Source organism: Lonchura striata, chromosome 1 (genome assembly GCF_050655825.1).
Source record: "Lonchura striata isolate lonStrDom1 chromosome 1, ASM5065582v1, whole genome shotgun sequence".
In the NCBI taxonomy this organism is placed as follows: Eukaryota; Metazoa; Chordata; class Aves; order Passeriformes; family Estrildidae; genus Lonchura; species Lonchura striata.
Genome location: NC_140703.1, coordinates 13,395,951 through 13,423,591, shown reverse-complemented (window position 1 = coordinate 13,423,591; position 27,641 = coordinate 13,395,951). Strand labels below are relative to the sequence as shown.

Here is a 27,641-nt window from a genome sequence, read left to right as displayed (position 1 = left end):
GGCATACTAATAAACATACCAGGTAAAAGAAGCCATAAGTCCTTGTGAATTTATTGAAAACAGGTTCAGTATTTCTGTCTTAGCCTTACAACAGAATATATTATAGTATACATGACATATATAAGCTGGTATTTTATCAGTTTGGACGTCACAAGAGCTGGTGTTTGCTGGATCTTTAATTAAGTATAGTTAATTTTTTATGTATATTTCAGGTTTGTCTCATTGAAAGACACTCAGTGAAACTGACACCATATCTAAAACCTGTCTTCAAAATATGGGGAAGCAGATCACTGGTTCAGATTTTATCACTCAGAGCAAATTTCTTTTTCATCTAAGAAAGTCTTTTATATTTTGGATTAGACTTCTTAATTTCAGTTGTCTGGTATTGTAAAAGTACTTTAGATTGTTATTCAATGTTACGTGCTCTTTGGGAGTTTGAAATAAACTCCAGAAGTTATTGCAGTTTGTTCTTTATATTTCCTGTGGATTCTTAAATGCTCTGAGTTTCTTCCTGGTTCTCCCTAGTTGAACTGTAGCTACCAATATTGCAATATTCCTTACCTGTTGGATTGAGTCCCAGCATAACTATAATAACTCCACTGGCTTTTGTGCTTTCTCTGTACAAATCTGTTCAGAGGAGGAATTTCTTAGAGAAAAGCTTTTAATACCTTTTTTAGGTTTTTTTGACAAGGGACTATGTCTCATTGCAAATGATGTAATTTCTGATTTTCATTATATATCTTTCTGACTATATTTTTTTTTTATTTGTTTTATCTAGTCCTAATAATTGCTTTCAATGAGGTTTATAATGTCTAAGGTCCCTCAGATGGGTATCCAGTCCTCATCCTCCCCCTCCTCTCTCCCTGTTGGGCTTTGGTAACCTAAACATCTTCAGAAATTAGAGAATATTTTTTCCCCATATCTAACTGCCAGTATTTCAATTCTATACCATACCTGTTCTCCCAGCTCTATGTAAAATTGTTCTGTCCATGCTATCACCTGAAAAACTGCATTTAACATTATCATTAACATAACCATCTCATGCATCTTTTTGAAAAGAAATTTTAGCTTTCTATCAATCATATGTTTAGAGTCACCCTCTTGTCATGCTTCCCAGCAATATTGTTGTTGCAATGCAATACCTTTCAGAACTGAAAACTAAATTCTTTACTTTTGCTATATCTGTCAATGTGTGAAAGCAAGCACATTGACAGAAAGCCTGTAGTACCCCCAAATAACTGTCCTACACCTCAATCCTCAAAAGGTTCTCATTTATCATGCACATCTCAGAGCAATTTAGACAGATTTTAATTAATGTGACAATGGTTTTTTTCTGAGCGAATATTGAATTAATTACCTGCAAATAAATTTTTGTGGGGCACCATATCAAATATTTAGCAAAATCCAGAAACATTAAATTTACCGTCTTCACTTTGCTGCTAATTATCTTCCAGTCTCTCTTCACATTATCTTCCTCTTCCAAGTTTACCTCTAATATGGCATATCTTCTGCATGGTAGATAATGAGCCTGTTTCTTTAGTGGGACACATCAATTTTGAGAACAGGTGGTCAAGCATCTATTCCACTGACACAAGGAGAAAGCTTTCTTGACTTGAAAATAAATCTGTTGTATGTAAAATACAGTACCTGCCACCTCAAATTGAATGGAAAATGTTCTGTGTCACTTTAGCTGTGGCTCTAAGCCCAAATCATATCATGAGCATAGCTGTTTTGTTTAGGCTTTTCCCTTTATATTGGCAGCTGCTAAAGAAAAGTTGTTTCAGTTTCCTTTTTCTGCTGATTGAGTGGCTAGCTCTAAGTCCAGTTTCTGAGCAGCATCTGGCACTTTTTATGCAGCCATAAAATATTTAAAAATAAGGTGAACCACTTCTGGCAAGCCTGTTAGTTGAAACCCGCAAGGGAATTCCAGAATCTATAGCAAGCTTTATTATCTCTCTGCCAATGCAGCACATCTAGTAATGTGAGACTGTCTCCCGTGCTAATACCAAGCAGTCAGAGAGAAACAGGTGACCCTTGTCACAGCATCCTGCCCTGACTTTGGCCTGACAGCTACTGAGGATCTCCTGATTAAGCAAAATTCTGAGCAATTATAGCTGAGATGTGGAGGAACACCTCGTTGTGCTGTCATACTTTTTGTGATGGATCAAAGTATGACAGATTGTATATGGGCTGGAAACTAAACTTCAGAAGGAGGTAGGCCACCCTGAAAGCTGAAACGCGTAAGCTTGGTGATTTCTTGGCAGGCTGCTACTCAAAATGTGGAAAAAGGAATTAATTTGATTTTCACAGCATTCATTTCAATGCTATTAAAAAAGTCCAAGCCCTTTGATTGTTTGCTGTTAGAAAGATGGTTAAGGCCTACACCAGTGATGGAAGTAACACAAATAATACACCAGGAAGCAGAGAAATACAAAGCATGAGGTGCTTGTTGCAGTGGCACCAGGTGCTTAGAGTGATGAGAGACCAGGGAGAGAAGATTCTCCTCTCAGGCAAAAACTACCCAGGAAATGTGTCTCTGAAATGCTTTATGCAGCATTAGCAGGGTGTTGCCTGCTGGGAAAAGTTCTCAGATGTAAAAGCACAGCAAGGAGAAGGTTTGATTTAATAAAATGTTTATTTCTGTTTGTGAAGAGTGCAGGCCTGATGCTCAGCTGGAGTAGGCTGGCACGGTTCCACTGAACTACAGCTGCCAGCTTCAGGAAGTTATCTATGCTTTCAATACTTTTGTGCTTTTATAAGACATCTCTGTACATTTTTTTTCTGCTATTCCAGCTTTTACCTTATGGTGCTTGCAATTTTGTTTGTCTCAGAAGAAGCTGCCGTGTCCCTTTTATCTGTGATGGGAAAGTGAGGCTGGCCCTCACAAAGATGGCAATTCTTAAGGCTTAAATATAGTTATCTATCCCCTCTGTGATTCTTTCAGAGTCCCTGAACTGAGATAACTGTGGCACTGGCAGAGAAAGGAGTTTGCAGCAATCCATATATGTTAGTGCCTGTGACACTCTCGAGGGGATGAGAGGATTTCAGATTAATCAGATACATAGCTAGCCCAAAGCTGAAAGGAAAGGGTCCAGGGACAAGTAGTCTGATGTGTATCACCTTTTCTATTGTATCCTCCATGTTATAGCTTTTGAAAGCTTTGGGCATAGGTATTGCCCTTGGAAACTGCTATCTACCACTGTGCTATAGACTTTATCTGCTGCCTGATAGGAATATGGTAAATTAGGTTTTAAGCTTTGCATGTAAAATGTAATTTAAGCTCCTCAAGAATCAGTTTTGAAGTCCGCAGAGACAAGAGGGGAAAAAATCATTTTAAGTCAGTAAATTGAAGATTCTTCTTTATTTTCCTAATATGCTCTCAGGTACACTGTAAGTGTTGGTTAGGGGCTTAGGGCATGTATTCATTTCTCTCCAGTGTGTTTTCTAATACCCCTCTTTTCAGGAAAAAAAAAAATGCAGCAGTGAAGTCGTTATGCCACTTCACTGTAGACAAGGCAAGTAATTCTGAAGTTTATTAATCCCTCAAGTAACCTAATGGCATATTCTATGTCCTGTAAAAATGGACATTTTGAAAAAGTGTTGGTTTCCCCCCAAGAAACGCTGCTTCACTACCATGCTGGCATGAAAAAGTTCAAGAGCAGGATAACTGTAAAAAAATGCATCCCCATGGGGATAGCACTCAGCAATTCATTTAGAACAGCTTTTAATTCAGAGTTAAAAATAGCAGAAAATAAATCTTTAGCAGCTCTGCCATTTTTTTGTGTATGGGTGTACACGTATCAGAGGGATCCAAAAAGAGAAGACAGCACAGGCTGCTATCTAAGAAACTATCATATCTCCTATTGAGGTGAGAAAATGAGACACAGGGTGAGTAATGAATGAGCACCCAAGTGCATTTGTGTGTGCTGTTTATATGGATGCTTTGAGGGTTTTGTGTTTATGTTTAGAGGAAAAGAAAGAAAGGAGAGAAAAGAAGGAAAGGCACACAAATGTAAAGTTATGCTGTTATAGCTGTAGTTTTAGAAATGTTTTTGATGCAGATACTTGATTTTACATTCTTAAGACCATATATGAGCAAAGAAAAAAGCCTCTTTTCTAGGCTGCTGGCAGAACCAGAAGACAAAATATTATAGGACCAGAATCTACCCCAATTCAACAACTGTTTTTTCTGTCACCCTCCCTGGTACCTCTATCTCTGTCTTTCCCCATGACTGGTGCCTTCCTGCCCTCTCCTGCCTCCAGGTGACCCGGATACTTTAAAAAGAAATCACTTATAAGGAAAAAAATCAAATGCACTTCCATTCCTAATAAATGTTTCAAGTCATTAAATGTCAGCTTTGGTCTCATCCTAATACAATCTATAGCAGCCTGCCTTCTGCTTGAACTCTTCTTCTCCTCAGAAACAATTTCAGGACTGACTTCCAGTCTAGACTGAAGACACAAGTCCCAATCCAGTGGTCTTTGAGAAGACTATTTGCTGCACTTAAATAACTTTTTAATGCAAAATAATGTAGCAAAATTAAAAAGCTTTTGCCTCTGTCAACCAAAGACAAAGAATATGTGGAGATGCAAGGTGTCTGTGCATATAAAATGTACTTCCAAATGCTTTATGAAACACTTATAAATGTTTATAAATAATGTAAATATGTCTGTAAAGTTTCATTTATATTTATCTTTATTTTGAGTTATAAATGCTAAAGTTAAGAAACTCATGGCTAACATGATTTTAAACCTTCTGAGATTAGGTTCTTCATTTGCTTGTGCATGTATAACAAATGAAAAAAAAGGTTTTGCTCTCTTGCAAGACAGAGTACCACTGTCATACAGCAGTGAAATTGGCCCTTTTTGTAAGTGATTTTGAAATGGATGAAGGTAGATTACATCTGGTTTACAGGTATTAAATCTTGGCCTGTTCAAAACCCTTAAAAACTTGTTAAGAAACTATTCTTGTTGAACAGTGTATGAAGGAATATACATGTTGGAAAGGATCTTCAGTTTACTGAGGAAATTTCATGGACTATAGACTCTTGATATGCTATTGTAGGATTCTCTTACAGGGTTATCTGATAAAACTGTGTCAGTAAATATTGTAGTTCACACATTTTTATGTTTGAGATTTAAAAAAGAGAAGTCTTATATGTTTTCTGCAAGTGTTTCAGACAATTCTTTAATATTTCTTTCTGAGAGCCATCTGGGAGATGCATGCAGCTTATTCAAGTCTTTGAAATTATTCACAGAAGTAATTTGTTACTTCTTTTGCAGAGGGATACAAGAAATCTTCCCCTTTCTCATTTTGATTGCTTCTTTTCCTTTATTATTATTCCCTTGTTGCACAGTTTTTTGAACTGCTACAAAATATAAAACTATTTTTATCACAAAAGAATATGCATCATGATATAAAACATATTTCAATTTATTTAGCCTTTTCTGTATAAAGTCCAATTACAATCTTTAAAGTATACCCCAGCTGATATTATTCTTCCATAGAAATTTCAAGATACGTTCTTTGATAAAGATTAATTTAAATAATGTATCTTGGCTGTTTGCTGATTTAAATGTTCTGTAAAATAGATGCAGCATTGTCAGTGATTGCTGTGTAGTTACCACATGAATTTAGGCTCAAGCTGTCTTTTCCATTTTTAATCATTTTATCTATGCACTGAGCATTTACATTTTCATGGAACTGAACTCTCTACAGAACATCATATATATTTGCTTTTCATTCATGCTGTGTTTTTAATGAATTCAAATACTCACAGTAAACATGAAACTTGAACCTAGTCAAGTACTTAGCCAGGTGATTAATTTTCAGCACTCAAAGCTGAGATATTTTGGTGAAACAGTTCACAGGAGTATTTTTCCAGGCCCAAGTAAAACTGAATACTGTGAAACCCTGAGGCAAATGTAGGTGCCTTCTAAAGCTTGTAACATTTAAAAGCTCCCTAGACTGAGAGAGACAGAGATTGTTTCTTCTTTTATTGAAATAGATTTTATCATATTATGTGTCCTAGGAAAGATAGGGTTTAGCATGACTCAGGCAGACACCTACAACTAAGTATCAAGAGCATAATCTTCACTTACCAAAACACATCTTAATTATTCTGTGTTTAGGCTGACCCTAAATACAGAATTTCCATCAAGTTCATACTGTGTGGGCTAATTTATTTGCCCTCCTCCAAAGATGAATATTTCTCTCCTGTTCATAAATTTATTTTTCTTGTTCATTTGTATGAAAAGATTGTAGGTTCCCAACTGTTCTTTTGTCAAGCTGGAGTGCTTGATTTACTGTATACATTTCTTGCCAGATATTAAGAGTGCTCTGAGCAAGTTTTATTCACTGTCACTGCAATAACTAAGCCTGCCAAAGTTAAATTTGGGATGTAACAGGTGTAAAATCAATCAGCCACCTTACAGAAATGTACCAATGTCTTCCTGTTTCATTTCTCATACAAAAAAAAGGTCTGGTAGGTCAGTCCTATCCTCTTTCAGATTCATGACTGTACATTGGAAAAATTACAGATATCATAACATGTAGTATTTGCAGCTGTCCCCTCAGCTCCTCCTCTGCCCTGAAACTGTGGCACATTTGCAGTAAAGTGAAGGAGACTTCTAGCTACACAGTAGCTTTCAATTATTTAATAATATGACTTTATTAAATTATGTCTGTCTATTGTTTTCATATTGCTTTGTGTTTTCTCTGCCACCCTCATAAAATTCCTTTTTTCCTTGCTTGCCAGATGCATGGCTTCATCTCTAAACCACAGTAAAGATGATTCATAGCAGTCACTCTGCATTTCTCTCTCCTCTGTTTCCTGCCCAAATAACAGGAAGCACTCTGGATCAAATTGAATTTCTCAGGTTTTGTCTTCAAGTTTTTCAAGCTATTGTTCTTTATTTATTATTAGTGAAACTCCTTCACTTATGGTTTGGGGCTTATTAAAAGCGTAAAACTATTTTTCTCAATTTCATTGAATCTGCAGAAATTCATATACATGCATAAAAAGACTTATTACTCGAACCAACTTTTCAGAACAGGTCTTAATTAAATATATAGAGGTTCTTAATCATACCTGTGCTTGAAATAGCAGGGTTTGACATAAAACTGTTTTCTTGATCCAGACTGAGTTCCAGCAGCAGCAGCAGTAGTAGTGTGCCTGGAATTACAGATGTAAACTGGATATGAATATGCAGCATCTATGGTGGTTTTTGCTGTTATAGCTAAGCCTTCAAACTATTTTTGTAGGGCTGCTGGTGGTTTCCAGGGGTTTTATGTACTAGTTTATTTGGGTGTTTCTTTTTCTCAAGGAATGTAAAAGAAATATGAGAAGTTCTATAACATGGATGAGAATTTCTTTATTTCTATGAAAAACTAGAATTGATGAAATATTCCAGAAACACATATTTTTAAAATATTAGGAGAAAAAGTTAAGGCAAAAAAAAGAGGAGGGGCAGGCTGGTCTGTTAATCTTTATTTTGTTGCTTAGACTGATAGTTTGTTTCAGTGTTTCAGACTGTTAATTGCTGCTAATCATGGAAAAGAAAGTCTATTAAAGAGGAAAAAAAATCTACAGTTCTTTGCTTTGTGATGGGCTATTGACTTGTACTTGAAAACAGCTAAGGTGACAGCTGCCAGTTCATTTTATAGCTCTTTGCTTTACCATTTATTTCATACAGTTGGCTGGAAATGTTCTAGATGTTTTTACTTTGCTCATATATAATTTGAAGTTGGCATCAATTGGTTTGGTGAGGAGTTTTCTGCCAGGAAAAGGGTTTTCTTTAACCATGTGCTAAGGGTATCTTTTTGTAAAATTACAAAACTTCTCAACCTCTCCTCTTCCTGTACCTTTTTCAGTAATAGTATGGAAGAAGTGTTTATCTTCTGCTGCTTTGGATTGTCTTGGGTTCCTGTGGAGTAGGTTCATAAAAGATGCATCCACTGCTCTTTCTGTGTTGTTTTTCCCTCTGTCACTTTCTTCCCCACACCCCAATAACACTTTTAAACCCAGCTGTTAAAATGATCCAGAGCTTGGTCTCTGAAGTAAAAAAAACAGAAAGCTTCTCTGAGTTTGTGAGCCTCGGTCAATTATAGAGCTAAATAATTTTGTTAATATAAATATTATATCCAATGAGTTGAGAATATTCTTTGAATGCTCAGGATTCAGTCTGTTAGGAAGCAGAAATAATCCCAAGTGACAGGCTGGGATTAGTCACGGCAATTACAAACAGTGCTAGGGATTAGCAAAGGTGAAGCATTTTAAAGCATTCAATTAGCTCCTGGATACATATTGATGCCTTGCATAATGTTATTCTTAAAGACAAACATACCTTTTTCCCAGAAAGTAACAAAAAGATCATGGGCCAATGCAAAATCAAAACAACCTTCTGGTTATCCAGTTCTAAAAATCAGATGGTTTAGTAATTCATGTACAGTTTTATGTACACTACCAGTACAAAACAGGCTTTTTTGCTCTCTGTGCTATTTAACATTTTCATGAAATGTGAGTGGTGATGTTTATGAAAATCACAGAAACATTCATCCAAAAAGAGGTAAATTCACTTAGAGTCTTTCAAAAATTAAAATACTTTCAGGTCACAGTGGTGCTAATAATAGCTTTACTGTAAATTATTCTGAATAATTCATAAGCAGGAGAATGACATTCTGACATTTATGTAATCTAGCCTAAAATATTAGGATCTAGCAGGAAGCCTGATAATGTGCATAATATGTTAGTAACAGGGCAGGCTTGCAGACCCTTTCCAGGGACACAGGGCTCCTCTGCAGACATTCTGCTATCAGGTGCTTGACCTCTGCTTGCAGATGCAAGGTAATTATCACCGAGGCATAGAACAAGGAGCTGATGTTCATCCATTGAGGTTATAAAAAGAAACTGCAAACTCCTGTGACTGAAAGAAGGTTTTTGAAGTCAAGATTGTGTAAACACAGCTATGAAGTGATCCAAGTCTGGGAAAGAAGCTCAGAGTTTCCATTTTAACCATGACCATCAGGTGATGTCATATAAATGTGAGAGCTTGTACTCATGATGGTCAGGGGAGAAATGTCCCCAGAATTTGCAGTACATGAGAAATCTGAGGTCTTTTTTCCTCTACAGTCCAGAAGCTCCAAGAACAAATGTGAATTTTGTTTTAGTGTTTCTGTAATTATGGAAGATGATGAGTTTTATGGGATGTTTACAGAGTACCTTTGGTTTTGCTAGCAACGTATAAACTTCACATATCCTAAAAATATGTCTTTTGAATAAAGCTACACAGACAGCATGTTGGATACTACTGCCAAAAATTATAATGGCCTGCTTTTCCCCCCTCCCCAATTTTGCTACACTGGAGTTGTGTGGGATGTTTTTCCTACTACCTTTCTCTTTATCACAGTGATCTTTACTGGCAGGTCACATAGTGTATCCTTTTCTGCATATCTTAAGCACTGTATGGTTTAATTTCTTTTATATGCCTTGCTCTATCATTAATTAAACTAAAACGAACACCACTGATTCACAATATCTTTGCTGTTTTAATATCCAACTTTTCTTCTGCTCTGTCCCTAATCAGAGGAACTGAATGCCCTGAGGAAAAATAAACAATCTCACCCTTTATAGGACTGATTTTTATTTGAAAATTGTCAGAGCAAAAAATACTGCCTGTGCTGTTATAATAAGCCATGCAGAAGGAGGCAGATCTTGGCTCCAGGGAAGACCAACCTATTTAATAGAAAGATTGGCTAGCCCAAGGAAGCCATTTTTTAAGCAGATTGAGGTCGCTGTGATCTGCAGGGATATGTGTGTTAGAACTAATAAGTTATTGCTGTACCCACGATGCTTTCCTCCTGATTGTTTTGTTTTAATTCCAGCAAAATCCATAGAAAGTCCCCCAACAGTTTCTGTTGCTGACCTGCTGGGTATATGACCCCAGGTAGCCAAACACTTCAAGCTATTCATTTTATAATATGTCACTGACAGCTTGGAAGTGAGGATAAAACTTAAAAGTTGTGAAGCTTGAGAGATAAAAAGAGAGTGGCAAAGATGAAATGTGAGTTGGAATTATTTTTTTTCTCCTTTTCTCAGAGTAGTTGCAACCCAGCCAAATCTATTCAATGAAAATAATTTGTCTCTACAGCAGACAGCTGTTGTCTTCATGCTCCTATGGTGGGACCATTTGTGTTACACATGTCCACTCCTGACATTCTTGGACTCCACCAAATTTGCCTTGCTGACTATACCATTCTCCATTCCTCCATGCTACTTGACCTAGCCTATATTTTATTCCCTGCCTTCTAAATCAGCAGGAACTTTAAGAGCTCTAAACAAAGCCAGGAGTGTGGCCACCTGTAGTGAAACAAACAATAGCTAATAAACCTCATTCCCTCAGGCAACTGCCTGGAATCACTACATTATTTCTGCTTCCTAGTTGAGAGGTACAGCATTACCATGATGAGTCCTAAATTATTTCATTAAGTTTTCTTCAGTCTCTGTTCAATCTTTAAAAAATTAATTACCATTCCTCATTCTGTCAATTAGTGAAAACCTACATAAATTATAAGAAAGAGCTACTTGAGTCATGACTATTTTTTCAAAGAGTTTTAATACTATACAAAAATTGCAGTGTTCAAGTCAGTGATATGAGTTTTCCCCATGAAGTATGTAAAATAAAATTATTAAAAAGGACTCATGTATAAAAACAACTAAAGGCCTATCTACTTCATTTACTGAAGTGCCAGGCAATGATATTGGTCATAATAAAGTGTTGTGTGAATCACAGAAAATAATGACTATTTCTTTCCCAAAACAATACTGTCACTAAAAACAATTTGGTTAGTTTATTTTGTTTGGCCTTTTGGTTGGTTGCTTGGGTGTTTATTTTTTTGGGGCTTTTGTTTTTGGTTTTTTTAGGTTTTTTTTTCCTCTTTATTTTCATATTAAAATGGAGTTTGGATTTGAATGAAAATAGAAAGAGAGGGATTATGCCATTTCTAAGCAATGAAATCTTTAAGTGTATGTGACCATACAGAACAGTGTTTAATAAAATAGGCACTATGCCTCCTTATTTTGGTATGGCTTTCCTCCCCCAGAGCTTGTCCAAACTGCATGGGTTTTGCTATTGCAGCAAAAGAAAAATGGGATAGTCTCTAGTGTAGTGTTCAATACCAGATATTAGAAATTTGAATTAATGTTATCTCAGCTATGTAAATTCCCCATGGATGAAATTTAACACAGTATTGGTATTGGTTAAAAAAATGTAGTTAAGAAAAGGCAATGCTTAACTGTAGTCATCAACAAGCCACTAAGGAATTTCAGCTTGCCAGTTTTCTTGTCTGTTGTAGTTATTTCCAGTCTATAAACACTTATCATTTGCTTAAAAATTATATCCTTGTATGATGAGGGTTAAGAGAGTACTGTTCCTGAGTTCAGCTAGGAATTCTGATACAAAAATCGTAGAACAAAAGGATATCAGATGATATACTAACAAATCCTAGTATGCAGTCTTTGGCTTTCCCATCCCTGTAGGATTGTTTTTAATAAAATTCCTAATTTTAGTGTATTAAAATGAAAGAAAAATAAACATGAGTTCTATGTATTGCATTTGTGAGGGTTATTCTACATCTTAGAGACAACTCAGATAACCTAAATGTGCCTCACTTACCAGTAGTTCTTGTCCTATTAGAAAATTTTAGGGGTTTTGTTCTTGCTAATTGTTTTTTAACAATTACTGAAGCATCACAGTAACCCCACCTCTTATTGTGGGTGTCTCAGCTTAGTTTCTCTGACTTTTCTTTAGAGGACCAATATTCCTGCAGTTTCTGTTCTATGACGTTTAAGAGCCACATTGGTCTTTGTAGGCCTGCAGTACCTTTAACCAGAATGTCTCTCCTGTAATACATAAAATATTAGACCAGCAATCTGGCTTTAAGATTTAATTTATTGTGCATAATTTTTGCAGAATCTTTGTAATTCTAAGTTCCTAGGCACTCCAACATTTCTATTATTCTTGATTTTTTTTTTTTAATGAAATAAAATCTGCGTTTTCAGAAGGGGCAAATTTCAGGTTTCAGTGATGGTGTCTCTCTGGCTGAATGAATATTCTTTGAGGGGTGGGGGAAAGTAGACCAAGTTATATTGGTGACTGCTGGTATACAAAGTCACCTGCTTTTCCTATAAAGAAGGCAAGTAGCTAATTTGCACTTATTACTGCCATAAGAGATTTTTAAGTCCCTGTTCCCTGATCCCTCTTAAGCCTTTCTAGTTGTTTGGAATGGATCTATAACTGCTGACAGCTTCCAGGACTCCCTCTGGATTAGTGGAACCATGATTGTTTCTATTAGATATGGACCTGCCTGTATGTAAAATTAGAACTGCACATGTACATCTCCAGCCTGCCTGCAGGCTTTGCTCATGACTGTGGCATCTTCTCAGCCAGTCACTGGTATTTATGAAAAACCTCAAAGAGTTTTACAAATGAGGGCACATTAAAGCATAATTAAGTTAAACAATCTTATTTAATCAGAACTGAGTCAAGAAATTCTGAATCTAGTCCTGAGAGAAGTAGAATGGAATGGAACTATGAAAACATTGGCTTTTTTTGATCTTCAATTATTTCTTTTAGATGAATAAAAAATCATAGGGGAGTGAAAGACTGCTTTTGTAGGAATGGTGTGTTGTCATGCTGTGGAATAGGAGTGGATGTAACTTGGACTTACCCTTTTTTCATATCAACAGAAAGTGTCCATTTTCGAACAGCAATTCCATGATTTATTTCTGTCTGCTTGGGAAAATTTTTAAAAAGTTGCATGGGGATTAGGTTTAGAGTATAAGTGTTATAAGGTATTATTTTAATTGTATGCATGTAAATAATACGTGGCATCATATGTATGTGCCATCAAGTATGCAAAAGTATCTAATTCTCTACAATTTACCTGGAATCTGGTTATCTATGCTGAAGATGTCTGTATCTAATTATCCATTTACTTGTCTATCTATTAATTTTCTATCTATTTATCTATCTACCTCTCTCCATGAAAACAGCATGGCTATAGTGGTATAAACTTGGGCTGCATGAATCTGAGAAATAAAGACCACTGTGACCACATGGTATTCTTCTATAATTATAAAGATTTCTGTATCAGAAAGACTGTGATATTGGAGCATGACTCTATCTTAAGTTCCCTTTTTCATGAGAGCAAAAGGCCTGAATAAGCCTAAACTTTACTTTATCATTCTAATTCAACTAAACTGCATCAAAATGTGCATAGAAAGAGGATGAATTTATGAGGCTGAACAGACGGTCTATCAATGAAAGTTATTAAAAAATTATACTAAGTTTTCAAAAAAGTTTTCCTGGTATAAGATGCTCAAAAAGAAAGCATACTGCTATACAAAGTGGCTATCATAGTGTATGGTTGCTTAAAAAAATAATTCAAATATGAACAGACAACAACAAAAAAACTTTATAGAACTTCAAAAACAAACAAACAAAAACCCCAAGGAAATACACAGCAACAACAAAAAACACCCAGAAATTCCAAAGCATATTTTAAAAAAAATGGTTATTTAACTTTTACATAATTGTGATGTCTTAAGGATTTTCCACTTCTAATATTAATTTTTAAGAAGTTATATTAAAAGCATCTAAACCAGTCATTTACTTATAAATTTTAGATGGTAACTCATTGTTTGGACTCCTGTGTCTCTTCATGTTAAGAAAAGTAAAAATATTATATAAATGTTTAATTTTTTTACTGTAACATATCTTACAAAAATATTAGTGTGTCATGCACTAAGAAAAATTATCTTTCTTACTTTCATGCATCTTTATTCTATATTAGAGAGCTTGTTTTTAATTCTGGCAAAAATAGAGTCTATTTTTCAAGGAAGGAGTAGAGGATATTAGTCCAGAGTTTTATCTCTGAATCTGCTACGAGGTAAAAATCAGAGCTGTATCACTTGGTTTCAAAATAAGGATTGTGTTTTGTAGGGTTTGAAACTGTGCCTTAAAATTGCATGCCAGATGTAGGTATATGTTCAGATATGGGCTCTTTGTGTCCCACATGTAGCATTCACATCCTTCCTGTGGCTAACCCTCTCTGCCATAAATCTCTTCATTTGTACTCCCTGACTTGCCTTTTCCAATAGATATTTGGGGTGCTCACAGAGGAATGGAGAATGCTTGGGGAAGAAGGGACAGGCTAATAAGCTTGTGATGATGACCAAAATTGCTACACTTTTTCATGCTCTGTGTAGTGTTTGAGGATTTGGAAATATTTTGGAATGCTGTGAGCATATGGCATAGAGGTTAAAGGGTGAATCAGGTGAAAAGAGTTTTGTAAGAATCTCTCAAGGCCCTTTAACTGCCTTAGAAAAAGAAATCCCACTAAACATCATGCCAGGAGGAACTGTTATGGTTTGTTTAGTACTTCGCTGTTTTATGGTATTTTTGGAAAAAATATCCTGATGTCATTGTCCCATGGAGGTATTAAACTATGATTCCAGTAGAAGCATATCTTGGATGATGCCAGAAATTTAAATGGATCGTTGAGTTTATTTATATTTGCTTTCTTAATAACCAAGAATAACAATAATACACAAGGGGTTACTTGTCAGAGTCATCAGCAATGCAGGAAAAAAGGTGTCATTGGGGGGGGGGGGGGGTGGGACTACTCTAATCAGGTCAGAAATACACAAAGAAGGCAATAAAATCAAAGCTGGGAAGAATGCAAAACTTGGTAAAACTGATCAATGTTATGTACTTGGCTTTAAAGTAACCTTTGACATATATTCACTACTTCTGTCTCTGTGACCATAACAAGGGTTTTCTACTTACCAGGTGAACTGATATGTCACATAAACAATTTGGCCAAACCTGTGCAGGTAGTCAGTAGAAGTATCAGCCTTTCTCTGAGTCAGTGTTTAGTTTAGATGTTGTGTTGTGACAAAATCCCTGCATTTTTTGGATGGAACTTGATTTGCATTTTGGTAATCACTTTTCTGCTGTTTTCTCTAAGCTAATTTAAAAATAAGTCAAGGTTCTGTGTTTCAGTAAACTTTTAATGAATACAATGTGGTAATACTTTGCTCAGGGACTAATCAGGGAAAGCGGACAAAACAAAATAGAAACATCTCTCTAGTGCAATCTAAAAATTTAAATAAAACTAAGCAGATCACATAACTCTTGAAGCAATCTATATATTATATGGATCATGAATATTTATAAAGTCCTAGTGTTTAAACTAAACAAACTGCAAAATGCATTTAAAAATGCACAAAAGTTCCCACTTCTTAAATGTGTGTGTTCCAAGCCTCAAACTGGAGGTCAAAAGTGAGTAGTTGTGTTTCCCAGTGCTACTGTTGAACATTAGGTGGAAAAAAACTGGGGGAGGAATCCATTATGTTGGCAGAAAACATAAATTCTTGATGAATGCTGATGAATAGATTTACAAAAATGAGTGGAAGTCATGAGAATTGCATTAGGGGATGCTGGGAAGCAAACCAGCTTCTCTTGTTTCAGTGTTACCTACCTGGGACACTGTGAGCTTTTTGTTTATTATGGAGTCTGCTGGGGTTGTAAAGCTGGGAATTGAGATACTGCCCTCGGTGTTGGGGAGGTGATGGAGGAGTTTTCTCTGATTATTTCAAGATCTCTCTGTGGCAGAGTTTATTCTCAGTTCCATGTCCTGGCTTGTATGAGTGTACTTCTGTTCTCCAGGCAGAGGAAGGATGTCCTAGAGATAATAAATTTCTAAATTGGAATAAAAGACCAGGAAATTTAATGGGAATTACAATTAAACAAAAAAAACTCACTGAGAACAAACTTCTTAAAAAAAAAAAGGAATAAATTTTAAAAAATCAGAATGTCATCACACTTATATTTTAGTATCTCCAGGACAGTCTTGTTTAGGTAATTCCCTTCTTGTTGAATCCATCTATTTCACTATGCAGTAGGACCCTGCAATTTTATTGCAGAATAGAGTAGGATTTTGAAAAGGTCCAGAAACCTGGCTAAAACCAAAGTGCTGATAACTTGTTGCAGTTTAGAATAAAACTAGTATAAAATAAAAAAAAATTAAATTGCTACAACAAATGAAGGTAGATTAGCTGGTGCAGCTTCAAAGTGCAGGTAAAATTTCATGTGTTTTTAGCTGTTTCTGTGCTTTTTGAGGATGAGGATGATCCATGGAGATTTTTCAAAGCAAACCACATAATTCTAAAATTGCTCTTTAAAGAAAACAATTATTCATTAGTTCAATAATTTTATGAAAAACTAATCAGTCTTACATTTTTTAATAACTGAGCATTTTTCATCTACCAGAAAATCACACTGGAAAGTATCAGATGAGTGTCTCTTTTAAGTGTTTATTGACAAAATAAAAATATTTACAGAATATTTAACATGGCACTGTAGTTGGATATGAAGCAATTAGAATCCAGTAGTTATTTTTGAAATGGTGCTTTTTTCAGGAAGCACAAGAAGCTCAGTTTGTCTTTGCAGTAGAAACAATCATATCTTGTCTCTGAAATATTTTTCTGAAGTAGTGATGTTTCAGAAACTTTGCTGGAAAGCTGCTGCTAGTAGATCATATTGCAGAAAGATTTTTCCAATTAGGTTGTATAAATGGATGTGTTTTTTGTTTTCCAAGAAAATCTATATCTCCATTTTTGTTTAGAATATTTTCCTTATGAGTATTATCATGATGCTCTTTAGACATTTCATTGTTTTAATGGAAATTTAAGTTTGCTTTTGTTCTCTAAACTTTGATTCTGTAACACTCCCATAGCGATGGAGCTTCCCTAAAAATATTTTTGAAGATGGGTGTATTTGATGTATGCCTACAACAAAACAAGATGTCAGAAGCATGTTCTTCTCTTCTCTTCTCTTCTCTTTCTCTTCTCTTTCTCTTCTCTTTCTCTTCTCTTTCTCTTCTCTTTCTCTCCTATCCTCTCCTCTCCTCTCCTTTCTTTTCCTTAATTGCAAATATAAGCTACCTTCAGCAGGGGCAAGCATATGGATTTCTCTTGGCTGCAAAAATTTCAGCACTGCTTCAGTTGTCTCAAGGATTTTCAGGAACCCATTTGTCACTACACGGGGTGATGACAGACCAAACCTATTTGTCACTGTGAGTGACAAATAATGTGCACCACAAGGGACCTCTTGGCAGTATTTCATTTGTAAATCACAAATGCAATAAGGCATATTTGAAATTCCCCACAGTGTGAGTGAGGGACTTGGTACACATTTCATTTGTATAGTGTAATATGCTAATTCTTTATAATATGTAAGAATAATTGCAAAGAAAAAAGATTTGTGACTTTTTTTTCCCTCAGAGTTTGTGAACTATGCTCATCAACTTTTTGAGGAAAATGTAGGCTTGAGGTTTCTCAATATGAATTAAGACACTAAAAAAAAAAAAAAAGAAAAAGCTTTATTGCAGACATTGGCATGAAATTCACAGAAGATTACTCCTATTACTTATTGACATGAGAAATCTGACCCTGGGAAGTAATACTATAAGATCCATAGTATACAAATACTTGAAAAACAGAAAGCTTATGGTAGGGCTAACATTAGTCTTAAACCAGTAAAGACTGCTTTGGCGATATTACACAACTGATTTGGCTGCTTTGTGAAGTTTGAGGCACTGCCACAAATCAGAGACATTTGTGGTTTATTGATTTTTAAAATCATCTCACCCTCTACACAAAGCCCTTTAGTGTCATGACATTGAGTTTAGCTTTGAATGTGTTTTGTTTGTGTGATGCATTATATACATATATATATTTGAAATATTTCTGTGTATAAAGACAAGCCTGAAATGAATCTGGAGTTGCTATCCTTTAGTATCTTCTATTTAACACATCTTGAATACATTAAACTCTTGCACAGTGTAGTTTAGTGATATTATGACACTCTAACTACATTAAGTACCAATGCTCTTGTCCTGATACAGCTGCTTGCACATTCATGCTCAGATATTGTCCGTCATGTTGTTTTAATTATATGTTGTCTTATTGGCCTTAAACACCTTCCACTCATAAATTATAACGTGGACACAAATATATATTTGTTTAGATGCAAAAATTCAGCTTAAAAGTGCTGCATGGTAGTAGTATTACTATGGGGGAAAGGAGGAAAGACTACTTAAACAGCTTTCCTGCAAGCTGGATAAATATTTCTTTTCTGATTAATATCATTCTGATATTCAAATTCTTCAGCTCAAATAACAGGGATGGTCTCTTACTGAAATATATGATCAACTTTATGATTATAATATCAGTTAATTGTTATTGCTACAAGACCATCATTTTACCCGTAGCATATCCTTTTACGTAAATCATATTTATTGTTGCACATGTAAGCATTTAGGGAAATTATTGGTTAGGTCAAGGAACCAGCTTTCTGCTGAAGTGCTGTTATCCTCTTTTCAAAAGTCAGCCTTTCCTTTAAGATTTTTGTATGTTTTTTCCATGACTGTTGGAAGGCATGATCTCCTTGCCTGGGCTAAAATTAGAAAGAAAACAAAACTGCGTTTCTGCAGACAGGAACTTTTATCTTGGCTAGCAACGCATCTTCAAATCTCATATTTAACAGAGGGCTTGTTTTATTTGCTTGTAGTGTCTTAATTAACTTGATCCTGAACTACATTCACAGTAATTCTACTAGCACAGTCAAACTGATACATTCTCCTTTCATCTTTTTTTTCCCCTAGTGTTAAAATACTACCTATGGATGACACAATGTTTTTCCCATTCCAATACAACAGTGTGTATGTCAATAGAAATTAATAAAATACAATAAATAATAAAACAAAACAAAATAAAATAAAAAACCCACACAGGGATTTCATTATTCTTGGTACTTGAAATTTTAAATACTATTATTAAATGTGTTAAATACAATTATTCTTTTTCAGAATGTACATCAGTACAGGTGGGGAGAGTCTTATTTTGCTAACTTTAAATGCATTCCCAATTTACTTATACCAGACTGAGGGAACCAACTCCTGGCTAAAAATAGAGTGTTTGTATAACAGGGTACCTTTCTGTGAACACATGCTGTGTAGGAGCATTTATCTGCTTTTGGCATTCCACACTCCTTGCAGCCTGGGCCTCACAGCTTTTGGAAGTCACAGGTAAGGGGAAAATAAGAAAGCTGAGCCTTGATTATTGCAGCAATAGTGGAATCAGAACTGTGGGGAGCCAGTGCTGAGGCCTATAAATGTTCACTTATTCAAAAAGAGTTGTGACTGAGCAAGGATTCCATAAAAATCTGAGGATGGCATATGATTTCTAGTAAAGGACTAATTTTTAAATGATCTTATGGCAATATGTTGCTCGTCATTTCAAGAATATTTTTTTTCCTTGATACTTAGAGAATCAAAAGAACAATAAATGATGAGAAAGATTAAATACTTGAAAGCATTTTTGGAGCTGGGAGTTTGAATCAATGTACGAAATACTGAAATAGTATGAAGTTATCATTAGGCTGTAATGCATATTATGAGGAAAAGGAATTGATCCCTAAGCATTTATGCCAGGACAGAAAATATACTCTGGCCAGGGACAAAGAAAATAACTACTCCTTTCCTCTGAAATGTCCTATACTTAAGTGGTAAAAAAAGAAAGGAAAAAAAAAAAGGAGTGGAAGATCAACATTGTGAGAGATAATCCAAAAATTGTTTGCACTGTTTCAAATAATTTCACTCTCTGTGCAAAGCTCTTCAATGTCTTGTCGTGTGTTTTGTTCATGTGATGGATTTTTTTTTTCCCAGCACCCTTCTACAGCATTCACTAGTATTTAAACCATCATAATAGGAAAAAAAACAAACAAACAAACAAAAAAAAACTTTATTGTATGGGGGTTTTGGGTTTTTTTTTTTTTGTTGATTTTTTGGTTTGGTTTGGTTTTTTGTGGGTTTTTAGGGGTTTTTTTGTTGTTATTTGGTTTTTTTCTTTGAGAGTGCTACATGTTGCAGCATATAAAGCTAATGGTAAATCAAATATCCTGTAGTAAAAACAAAGCACATCTTCTAGGTTCACATAAACTGAAGGGTATATCTGTCTTAGAGTGATGAATTGCTTCATTTCTTTGTGAAATTTGCGTATTGCATTTAAATACTTCTATTAAATACTTTTTAAATAGTCTTTCATCAAACTGTAACTGCTTAAGTGATACTGAAAGTAAAAACTACTGAGCAAGTTATAAGAGAAAAACAGAAATCTGAAATATAAGCTGATAATAATGTTTCCATTCATCAAAAATTGCAAAGTCATGGTTACAAATTCTGCATGCCAGAACTTCAGAAGAGTTTCCTCATTGTTCCTTGAATTTAATAGGTAGGTTGTGAGAAAAACACTAATTAAGGGAATCGGTGGCTTTTCTCCAGTTCTGAATCATGAGGTCATTACTACTTGTTAAAATCCTTATCCCACTCAAATATTCATAATTATCTATTAGGTCTCTTGCAGACAGGGAGATTATAATAATACATCTAGCTCTTGTTATTAATGGGTAGTTTTCATCAGTATTCCAGATTAGTCCACTACATCAACATAAATCACCAATGCAAATGCTAAACCAAAGTAACTTCTCAGTGGGAAGGACACTGCTGGTTGCTTTACTTTCAATAGTTTTCTCTTCTGCATTACCTGCAGCACTTTGAAACCTGAAAATGCAATTTCTCTTGCTATTGATTTTTGTTCTTTCCCATTTAGTAAGCACTGAGGTAGATGGAGATCTATGCATGTACCTTCCATGGGGCCAGCCTGGAATATGTTTCATTGTTTCAGGGTGCTGTTTCTGCAGCCTGGGAGTCTGGTCTCAGTGCGTGTGGAGCGCTTCACCTGCAAAACCAGAAGGATTATTTGCTTCCACAAAGTTTCTATGAAATCCCTTATTTTAGTGGATGTGCAATGACCTTAGTCTAAGTCCATATTCTTTACAGATCCTTTAGCTATCTAATTCTGAAAGCCTCTCTGCATATATGATTGCTTGAAGGAGTTTTAAGGTGCAAAAGTTTGTAACTTCAAAACTTCAGGTTTACGTTAAACTGCAGCCTAAATATTCTTTCTTTCTAAGCAAAATTTAATTATATTTATTTATAGGTTTCTGTTAAAGATTTCTGTCACATACAGAGTTTCCTATTAAAGCAGGTCAAGCAGTGGAACTATAGGAAATATCACTGTGCTTATTCAGCTGTGTGGTGGTTACTCTTTCATCCATTTAAACAACATGGTAGCTGAACAATTTTTTTCTAGTGCAGGATAAGGATACTAACACAGCTGAAGTGTTTTCATCTTATTCAAGTTTTGGTCAAATGAATGTATGATTTCTAGATTGAAACTTAAATGAAATAAGAATAGAACTATAAAATAAGTACCTTAATATCTCTGTTCCAAGATAGAATATTGTACTTACTGTAATAATAATACTTTTTTCACTTTTCAGAGAGCGGCCAAGAAGTCAGCAGTATCTGAAGTTCACCTTAGCTTCTTTTCTTTTTTTTTTTTTTTTCCTTTTTTTCAGTCTACCACCTTCATCAGTCTCACCTTTCCTAAAGAAAAGCAGAAGTTACTTGTGCCACATGATATGAACAGGAAAGAAATGGTCTGTTAAGGACAAGGAATTGGAAAGTGGTTGGAAGCTGATAATCTGGTATCAGGGTAATGGCAGTGTAATCTGGCATTGCCCTGGGGATTTCCTGTAAGAAGAATAACAAATTGTCTAGCAGGGTTATCACAGCAAGCACAGCAAATATCATGGGACAAGGAGGAAAGGGAAGATCATGGCTGCTACTCTATAGCTTCGATTGAAAACTGCAAAGCACTGCAGGTATTGTCACTAAAAATAGAAATCCAGGGTGATTATTCCTTGCAGATGCAGATTACAAATGCAATAGTGCTAGAGAGAAACTACAGGTCTTTAATAAAATTCAGTCTTGCAATACACATTCCACAGAAAAGGTATAAACCAATTTGGGAATGTAGTTGCTGTGGGAAGATGTTTGGGCATCTTGAGCCAGGTTTTTGGGGTTTTTTTGAGTTTGATGAGGCTGAGTATTAAATATGCCCTACTTCAGTCTATTCAAGTGCAGTCAGAGAGAAAAAAAGTTCTGCTAGAATGAATGTTGGACATCTGTAGGGAAGATTAGCTGCACTGACAATCCTTGTTTAGTCTCAACAAGAGGAAAAACTGTTTTAAATTGAATGGTATAAGTGGACTGCTTAAAAAAAACAAAAATCTGTGATTTTCACCAGCACAGGTACTGTTCACAGATATCAAAATATTAAAATGCAGCTGAACCTATGTCAACTGGGTTAACTCCCACTCATGAAGAACAGTTTCTGATTTCCATCAGACCAGTGCAGTGTTGTGTGTTCAATAAAGGGAAAAAAAAGATTGTACTCTACATCCTTAATTTCTTAAATGGGAAAATTACTGTATTTCTCAGGGTTCAATGAGGAGTTTAATAAATAGCAAACATATTCAAAAAAATACTATGCACTATAAGAATTGGAGATTAAATTATCCTCTCTTTTCTGGGCCAAACAGTGATATAACAAGCTCAAATGGTATGACACTATGACATAAGTTACATAGACTCAAAGTAAATATTTAGTGAGTTATTTCTGTGTGATTTGTCATGAATCAACAGTCTAACCCATCCCAAATTCTAACATATATGTGTCTAGTTATGAAATTTGACTATATAATGGTATAAGGATTCATATTTGGTTGGTTGGTAGATTTTGAAGGGTTGTTTTTTTTTTCTTGTTTTCTCTGAAAGAAAGGAAATTGCCAGCGATTGCCAGTGTCATTTCTTGCTTTTGGTACAAATAATTAAAGGAGAAATCTGAAAGGAGACTAATGACCCAATTTCTTATTCTGGTTTAAAGTGATTAGTTTAAGATAGCCACTTTTATGAAGTAACTTACTTGAATGGTGTTTAGAGGGAAAAATAAAGGATATTTTAAGATCACAGTTTATGTGCATTGTTAGTCTTGGGTTTATAACCTAGCTTATAAAACCAGGTTAGAAGACTTCAAAATACATTAAAGATTCAAACTAGTTTCTTCACAAAGTGATTAAAGCATTGTTCTTAGATTTTTCAAAGCCTGGTGCTAACTAAAGGATTTTTTTTTTTTTACACCATGTGTCATAAAAGGAAAAAAACAAGCTGATCTCATATAAGTGAGCATTTTTAAACATCAGATTAGGTGGATAGATTTTTGATGTTTCATGTCCAAAATAAAGACATAAGAAAACCAATAAATAGGACATCAGCATGGTCTCTATAGAGCTTGTAGTTTTACATTTTTACCATGAGCTTTTCAATGGCAGACTCTAATCATTGTTGGATAGCGCTGCATGGTGTTTCTAAAAAAAACACATCAAAGCAAGTGGGTTTGCCTTTACTTGCAGAAAATTTGTTTTATTTGCAGATACAAAGACAATACATTCAAAGTAGCATTAATGTTTTTTATAATAACACTTTTTTGTTATTTTTCCATCATTAGCTGCAACATAATCAATGTCCTCTTTCTGTGAGTTATCTAACAATATAAATACCAAAAAAAGTATCAGTCCATTCATGTACCTTGGTCATTAAGCAGAGGAGAAACTGAACTGCAATTGTACTTGCAATCAAAAACAAACAGGTGGATGATCTTTGTGATTCAGATGCAACTATGTGTAGTTTCTGCTTTTAACTTCTCTCTAATTCATTGCTTACCACAAAACCTTTCAGAAGATTATAAGTAATTTAAAATGAGTCAGGAAATCAGGAGATGTGATTAAAATGTAGACTTTTCTAATTCCCAATTATCACGTATCATAATGCAGATATTTTTCACTTTAAGAAGTGTGGTGTGGAACAGGGAGCAAGGCCATGGTTGACTAAATCTGCTGCACAACAGTGAGAGAACTACTAAAAAGTATTCTGACAAATTTCCCTGGGTTCTTGGAAAGCTTGTGGAGTGTGATTTCTAGTGGGTGGTGTTCATAGTTATGAAAGCAGTTATAAAAGCTATTAGACTGTTTGCTCCTGATGGGCACAGACATCTGTGGTTTCCATGAAAATCCCTCTCTGGAGCAATAGATCCTTTCTGGATAACCTCTCTTCTATAATCAACATCTTCTGTTGCTATGACTTGCATTGTATCCCTCAGACCAGATGAAGGTCTGCCCTTAGGGCATCCAGGCTGTGCAGGGTCTAGGTACTGAAAATTAAGGTTTGTGACCTGGTCACATGTAAGCTTGGGAACTTGGACTTTTTTTCAATTATGCTGCAAGCTACAATAACTAATTGTCATTGTGGAAAAAGAAATGTATCAAATAGCTCAGCTACTTGGACAGCATACAGTTTAGAATTTATTAGCTGCTGCTCTGCTCCTAATTTAGTGGCACAGTCTCATCTCATTGAAAGTTTAATTGCCATTATTGAGTAATCATTTTGATAGGTTATTCCATTTTCTGCCCTGTTTATCTTTTGTTCTTAAGTGTCTCGCTTTCCTCTTTCAACATTGCCATCTCAATCTGAGCTCCTTATGACTAATTCTCAATATTTTCCAGCCTTTTTCTAATGGCACAATTAGTGCTTGATAGCATCTCTATGTCTTCTGCAATTTTGTCCCATTGGCTGCTATGAAGAGACTTGAGTACTGCAATTTCCCTTCTGTGCTCCTGCTGTTGCACCATTTTGACACATGGGATTTTTCATCTTCCACCTTGTTTTTTTCAGTTTGTTCCTATACAATAAGATTGGTTTTATGTTTAAATCAATTACCCATCAAAAAAGTTAGCTTTCTGAAAAAATCTCCTATGCACAGAGTACCTCCAATATCTTCTTGGGTGTATACATAAAATAAGTAATTTTCTAACTTGCAGTCATGGTCCATAGCAGGCAAAGCCATTCTTTTAAAAGCCATTCAACTGGTTGAAGCCATTTAACTGGTCATTTTTTCTATCATAATCATGATAGTGCACATGAAAGTGCTTCTGCCCTGTCATTATGCGTATGACATTTTGTTTTTCTCAAAAGGAAATGAAAATAAAGTACGACCTCCAAAATAATCTGATTTTTTTTTTTCACAAGTTATTACACTGTTTTTATCACTACAGTATTTTTTGTGCCCTTTTATGCATCCTCTGGTGTACATAGGTGCATCCACTCATAATGACAACAAGATCACTGTAAGGGAGTTGAGATATGATATTCAGCTATAGATTGTTATTTGAGTCTTTAGAGAAAACACTGAAGATGAATAGTAATAAAAACTTATTTATATTTTTTGCTGTATTTGATACTTCTTTCTTATTCTCCTTCCCAGTATTTCATACTAGTATTACTGACCTCAGGCTCTATTTATTTTATAGCTTTAATTACTGATATTTTTGAAGTACCAAATAACATCCAAGGCCTTTTTCCTTTTCTGATGGATATTTTAATGGCTGTGATATGTTAAAAGTTGCTGGGAATTTAATGGATACTTTAACTCCACTGAAAATCTGTGTAAAATAAAAGTGCTTTGCATGACTTGTCTTGACTGATGGCAGGGATCCTACAGACTTGTGGAGAAGGAGGCCCATGCTGGAGCAGATTTCTGGTAGAACTTGTGGCTCCATGGGGGGCTCATGCTGGGGCAGCAGTGGAAGTTCATGGAGAACTGTCTCCCATGAGAGGGAGACCAGAGTGGAGCAAGGGAGAGTGTGAGGAGTCCTGCCCCTGAGGAGAAAGGAGCAGCAGAGACAAGGTGTGATGAACAGACACCAGTTCTCATTCCTCATCCCCCTGCACCACCGTGGGGTGCAAAAATCAAGAGTGAAGTTGAGCCTGGAAAGAAGGGAAGGGTAGGGAGAAGGTGTTTTGAGTTTTGGTGTTCTTTCTCATTACTCTGCTCCGATTTTGATGCGTTCAACTAATTTCCTCAATTCAAAAGTGCTTTGCCTGTGACAGGAGCTGGTGAAGGATCTCTGGACCCACAAGGTTTTTGTGGGGTTTGTTTTTCAGGTTTTCTCTCCCCTGGCCGACTGAGTGGAGTGACAGAGTGGCTTTGGGAGACACCTGGCCTCCAGACAGGATCAACCCACAACAGGATGGAAACTCAACAGAGAAGACACCAGACTGCTGAATGGACCTGGTATGAATTTGGGGACTATGGGTTTTAAAAAACAAAAACGACATATAAAAGAGAATGCTTCTCTCAACAGGCCATTATTGAATGACCCAAATTGGTTAAGAATCATATATATGACTAGAGAAGTATTTATTTTTGTGTAGTATATCTTGCTCTAAAGATTCTTTTTCTTTTTCCAGGTGATTCGGCCTAGCTGCTTTGCTTCTCCTACCTGTAGTTCTTGAAGAAATGGTGAGTTGGAGTGAGATCATTGAATGGCTAATTGAAGAATGTCTGATCCATATGTAATTAATTAAACAGGATTATTACTTTAATTCCAGTGTTTTCATTACTGTAGTAAAAATGTATTTTTATATAGTTTTAAAACTCATGTCCATTGTTCCTTCTTAGTCACATGGCTTCATTTCTATGATGCTACTTCTTCCCCTCCTGGTTTGCTTATTTGAAAACTTGTTTCCTCTATGTCACAGTTCTTCTAATCTTGTGGAGATAAACAACAACTCATAGCCAGTCAAAGATAATTTCTATTTGGCTTCACTACTTCCGTTTTCAAGATTACTCAAGTGAATGTAGTGTAAATCTCTGTGCCAGTGAACAACGCGTAGTTTTTGTGCCCTATTTTGAATCTGAATCGTCCATTCTGTAAAGAAAAAGCAAAACCTCAAAAATAGATCAAAGAGAAAACCTAATTATTTGCATGAATTGCAAAAAGGATTTTAAAAGCACTTTTTAAGTTATCAGCACAGCATCTCTCATTATGTACGTGCTAAGGATGACTATAAAGAACTGTAGATTTTACTTTAAATATATTCTCTCTGTGTGTGTATATATATATTTATGCACAAATGCTTTAACCTTGTACGTAGTGCTAGGTACAGGCTTTGCAGTAAAGACATGTTTATCTACTCCAGAGTGTAATACCCACTGAGAAATTCTAGTCCTGTATGTGCTGCAGGGTTTCCATTTGTCCTTCCAGCATTAGGGACTGCAAAGGTTTGAAAGTGTGGCAAGTCTCCTGGCTGTTAATATCTTTTTCATCCTTCCAGCCTGGAAGTTAACCAGACACAGTTTTATTGTGCATATTTATGTTGGAATAATTTCTCACAGATGCTCATGTATCTCAATTCCCATTTATGTATCATTTTTACTACCATCTGATTTTGTGACCTGCAGTTTGTATTTATTGTCATTACCCAAGCCATCAAATCTTCTTTAATAATACTAAACAAAAAGTGAGAGCAATTATATAGATTCTTAGAGAAAATGCACACAATCTGAACTGGCTATGCACAGCTGTTAACATTTAAATCCCATCTGTAAGTGGAAAGAATTATCTTTAAATTCTACATGTAATAAAACCCACAGAATGTTTCTGGACTTTTCTGAATTTTGTCTTTGGAAATTAATACTGAATATTGGTGTTTTCTTTATTAGTGTTTTCCTGACACAAACTGTGGGGTGGAAGTGTAGGAGTGAGATCTGAGGCCT

At 35.4% G+C, this 27,641-nt stretch overlaps 1 long non-coding RNA gene across 5 annotated transcripts in view; it reads left to right on the top strand.

Annotated features, from left to right (window-relative positions):
- Positions 1–27,641, top strand: part of LOC110476583 (uncharacterized) — a 135,245-nt gene that overhangs the window by 23,170 nt on the left and 84,434 nt on the right. For 3 of the 5 annotated variants that reach the window (XR_014949653.1, XR_014949643.1, XR_014949645.1), the window contains exons 2-4: positions 21,544–21,849; positions 26,027–26,156; positions 26,333–26,384. This is a non-coding gene — a long non-coding RNA (uncharacterized LOC110476583). The remainder of the gene's footprint in view (positions 1–21,543; positions 21,850–26,026; positions 26,157–26,332; positions 26,385–27,641) is intronic. The other 2 variants (XR_014949655.1, XR_014949644.1) reach the window with 1 other exon arrangement.